This window comes from Lepus europaeus, chromosome 13, assembly GCF_033115175.1.
Source record: "Lepus europaeus isolate LE1 chromosome 13, mLepTim1.pri, whole genome shotgun sequence".
Lineage (NCBI taxonomy): Eukaryota > Metazoa > Chordata > Mammalia > Lagomorpha > Leporidae > Lepus > Lepus europaeus.
The window spans coordinates 69,120,577-69,125,532 of NC_084839.1; positions in this window are offsets into that span (position 1 = coordinate 69,120,577).

Below are 4,956 nucleotides of genomic sequence, written 5' to 3' on the forward strand. Positions count from 1 at the left end.
GAAGCCCCCTCTCCAGCCCTGGCTGCTCTGCCCCCTCTGCAGGCCGCACTCACCTGAGAGAAGGTTGCTGCCCTGCAAGCCTGGAGCACGGAAGAGCTGTGTCTGTGGGGAGACCCCGAGCAACCGCCTGGGGCAGGGAGGCCAGGAGCAGAGGCATGTCCTCCAGCTGCAGGTGGCTGGGAGCTGGCCCGGGAGCTGGCCCAGGACTGGCCCCTCCTCACCTTGGCCTCAGCTCACTGTGGCTTGGGAGCAGGGCTTGCACTACATCTCTGTGGCCTCAGTGAACCTCTTTCACTGTGATTGAAGAAAACTTTATTCTTTCAAGTTTTATTTATTTATTTGATAGGCAGAGTTACAGAGATCTTCCATCCACTGGTTCACTCCCCAAATGGCCGCAACGGCTAGGGCTGGGCCAGGAGCTTCATCCAGGTCCCTCATGTGGGTGCAGGGGCCCAAGCACTCGAGCCATCCTCCACTGCTTTCCCAGGCACACCAGCAGGGAGCTAGACTGGAAGTGGGGCAGCAAGGACTAGAACTGGCACTCATGAAGTATGCTGGCATTGCAGGCAGCAACTTAACCCACCACACCAGAACGCTGGCTGCTTGAAGAAACCTTCCAAATCACAGGCACCACTGTGGACCTCACTCATCTCCAGCACCAGCCCAGTGCCCACAGGAAACTCCTCCAGGTGGGTACTGGTCTGGGCGAGGAGAGCTGGGGGCAGGGGGGGTAACCATGGCCTCCTCCTGCCCTGCCCCAGGCAGCTGTCCTGAAGGCCTCACCATTGACTAAGAAGCTCACCCACAACTCCACGGGCAGAAGCCTGATGAAAATACTGGGTGCAGGTGCTGAACAGGTAGTGAGGATGGGTGGGCTTTGGAGAAGCGAGGTAGGGGGGTGGGAGGTGCTGACAGGACTGTGGTGACGAACCAAGCCACAGGCGAGGAGCCAGCATGGAGTGGGCAGGGTGAGATGGGGCCACAGGTGCTCACTTTGGAAACACCAAAGGTGCTGGGCATAGTTCCACCTAGAGCAAAGTTGCCTGGGACAAGGCCAGTCGGCAGGACTGGGCCTGGTGTGGCCCTGCTGACCCCTGAGAGCAGATAAGCTGTGAGTAGCGGACATGCCCAGGGCAAGAGAAGCCTGGAGCACTGGTCCCTGAGCGTTACAGACAGCTGGCTGAGGAGCATCTACCCACCCCCCATCCGCAGGGAGCCAGCCTCTGGCATTGGGGACCTAGTGAGAGGTGCCAGTCCCCACGGGCACCCCCAGGACTGCAGTGGGTCTTGCTAAGATGGGAAATTGGGGCTAACATCATGAACCTGGTACCCAGGGCCATCCTGCCCTTGCATCAGGCGCTCACAGTGGCCAGGTGAGGCCTATTGTGTCTCTGAAAAAGCAGGAATCTAAATCTTTGGTCCCAAGTGTACAGACCTGGGACTCAGCACTCTCGCCATTGGGGCCTCCATTCACTGGTACTGGGACTGCAAGACTGGGTTCTGTCTGTTGCCTGATGTTTGCACTGTATCTGGCTGCAGCTGACCCAGGCGTGGACGACCCCTCTGCCCACGTGGCTGCACCCTGCTTCTGGGCCGTGATCCCGGCAGCTCCTCACTGCAGAGGTGAGTCCCCTCTCCCCGGGGTAGGGAAGTGAGCAGACACAATAGCTTCAGGGCCTTGAGAAAGCATCGGCCTATTTTTGCTTTGGCTCCGGCTCCTTGCAACAATCTTAAACCATGCCTGAGCCAGTCTGCTGGACATGATGAGGCCCAGACACCCAGACACAGGCTAACACAGGACACTTGAACAAGACAAGACCAAAAGGGCCGCCCAGCCCAGCTGAAACGCCTCACCATAGGCTCGGGACCTAGAATAATGGTGATGACAGAGACTCTGAAGGAGAATGACAGGAACACAGCAGCTGGTGCCTCCCTACCCCACTCCAATGTGCAGGAGCAAAGAGCCTTTATTGTTCAGGGTTTGCCTGTGGCTACAGCAGAGCTGGCCCCTCGAGGCTCCCACACAGGAAGATCACAGGCCTCCCACCATGAGCAGAAGGCAAACAGCCTTAGCCCAATGAGGTAACGTAAGTTCCACACAGCAACAATGGCCCAACCTCTAGGCCCTGAGGGTGCAGAGAGCCCAGGCCCACACTTCCCTCTGCCCCATGCCATCTCACCTGCTCCCGCAGAGCCGGGAGGGTCCCGCAGGTCCTCTGCCCTCTGCCTGCAGCAGGCGCCATGCCGACACTGGTAGGGGCTTGCCCCACATTGGCTGCCTCCTGGGTGTATGAAAATCATAAACCTGAGGGTCTGACAGAGCAGGGAGCTCAAAGTCCATTCCCTTATCAGCAGTTGTGCCCGGTGTTCCCGCTAGGCTACAGGTGTCACTGCTGCCAGCAATATTGACAACCAGGTGACAGGCACCACCCAGTGGATGCCTGGCGTGTGACCCGGTGGGAGCCAGAGCCTGTGCCATCACACATGTCCAGTGTTGGGCACAGAGGATGGGACTCTGTGGGACAGGCAGATACACCTGCTCCTCTGAGAGTCTGTTGACGACACTGGGCTGTGATGCAGTGGGGTGGGCCCGAGCTGGCACAGTGAGGGAGCTTCTCAGGATCCTGGGGCAGGACAAAGACAAGGCTTTCAGGGATCAAGGCCGCCGTGGCCCCTGGTGGGGAGAGAGGGGGCAGAAAGGGAGAACATCATGGCCCGTGTCCGGATAGGTAGCAGGGACTCCTCCTAGAGCAGCCATGGATATGCTTTTAGTTGGGGAGTGACATGAGCAGGATGTTGTGTGTATGTGAATGTTGTGAGATCATCACTACAGTTGCGGGTGGAGGATGGATACAAGGAGAAAGGAAAAGAGATTCTTCCTGCGCTCAAATGAACATCAGACAGAAAAGACATTGAGGTGCAGTGTGCAGGTTGCTCACTGCACAAGTGCAACGTACCAGAGAGGGTGGGGAGGGCTAAAACCGAGCATGCTCCGTGGCTAAGCCAGCAGCCCCTCCCAGAGCTGAGTGCTGCCCAGGGCACGGAAATGCAATTCTGTCCATTCACTGGCACTGTTTGCCTCCTTCCCTGTGTGTCCGGTGGGCTGCTCTGTTTGAATTGCATTGGGTCCTGGATTTACAGAGCCCTCTAGACCAGCAGAGAGCCAGGACACAGAGAGGTGACTGGTTCTCTACAAAGCAGTCAAGATGGGGACAACTGCAGCACGTGGAGGCAGAACTGGCAGGAATTAGACTGAGTCTAACTGGAGTGGAACAAGGAAGAGAGCAGAGATGCCCAGGTTTGGGCAAGAAGAACACTTGGAGTGTGCACTGGAAAGAGACCCATCCAGGAGACATCAAGACTGCCCTGCAGCCTCCCAAGGGGACACTTCGGTCTCAAGGTCACTCAGGTTTCCTGGAGACCACATGTCACAGCAGGGGTCAGCATGCTGGCTTCCAACCTGGTCCATACCCTGACAGGAAGGGAGGTTTTCTGCGTGCATGGGGTGCAGGCCCATCACAAACCAAGGCCACTGGGAGCCCAAGGGGTAAGACTGCGGTGGACAGTGCCAGTGTTGCAGTCTCCAAGCGTGTACAGGGACAGAGGTCCCTGAGACACCGTGGGTCCTGACCCCGGTGGACAAAGCTTCACTGAGTGCCCTGGGCCGAGGGCATGCATCAAGGTGAACTCTGCTCCCAGTGGGGGCGGGGGGCCCACAGCGGAGGGGCTGGGCAATGGATGCAGCTCAGCAGCCAGGGTGCCCCCCACTCTGTGCCTGAGTTTGCAATGGGGACAAGGACCAGGGCGCAAGCACTCAGAACACCGTTCCCACTCTTTGTGTTGAGCTCACGATGGGACAGGAAGAAGGGAGGGGTGGATGGGTCGGTGGGAGATGGGGGCACAGTTAGGTGTCTACAGAAGACATCCTAATTTAAGGACCCCTGAAGTCTGAGTTGGTTTCTCACTGATTTCTGAAAAGGGGTGTCACGTGCACCTGCTGGGTTCTACAATATTCATGATCGAGTTAATATAAGCCAGGTTGGCTCTTGGTCTCATGAAGACACCTGAGTTCACTCATGGCGCCTGGGCAGCCGGTGACTTCAGCCACCGCGTTCCTGCCTGCGGCCACACATGCAGTCCTGATCACTGAGCCGTCTTTCTGTGGGTTTCTTTGTCTTGCCCAACACTGTCCCGTTACACTGTGACAGGCAGATGTTCTGAGTGGTGCGAACCTGTGAGACCTGCATTCAGCTCTGTTTCCCCCAGGCCAGACCCGCTGGGCACAGCCACCTCACTCCTATTCCACGCCCCTCAGGCACGGAGGCAGCAGTCACAGGATTGTTCAGAGTCCGCTTGGGAGCCCCAACGGCTGAGAAGAAGAATTCAGGGCACTTTGATTTCTGCCCTTTCTGGGAGAGTGGACCTGGCACGGATCCTGTGCACAGCCCAGCTGCAACCCGGGTCACCCCAGGACACCTGGCCATGCTAAGAGCCGGTGCTTCCAGGATGGGATCCTGGGACACAAGGCCAGTAGAGAGAGAGCTGGGTATGGCATCACTGTGGTCTCCCACACAGTGTGTGCAACCACACAGCGACCTGCTGCCCTGTGAGGGGGCCTGTGTTGATTGGAGTGAATTGTTGCTTTGTCTCCTCTGCAAGGAACTTAAACCAAAACCATGACTGAGCCAGTCTGGTGGACATGCTGGTGCTCAGCCACCCTGTCCATCACCAACCCAGGGCATCTGAGCAATCTGAGACGACAGGGGCTGCCCATCCTAGCTCGGCTCCAACTCTCAACTATCAGCAGACTCAGGAGATGAAGCCTGCACATCTTACCATTTGACAGCTGATTTTTCAAAGGTTGTTGTGGAGCAGGAGAAATGGAACAGAGTAGAATGAAGGCAGCACAGCCCCCTACGCCTCCCAGCACCACACACGTGGGACTCAGGTCTGCAG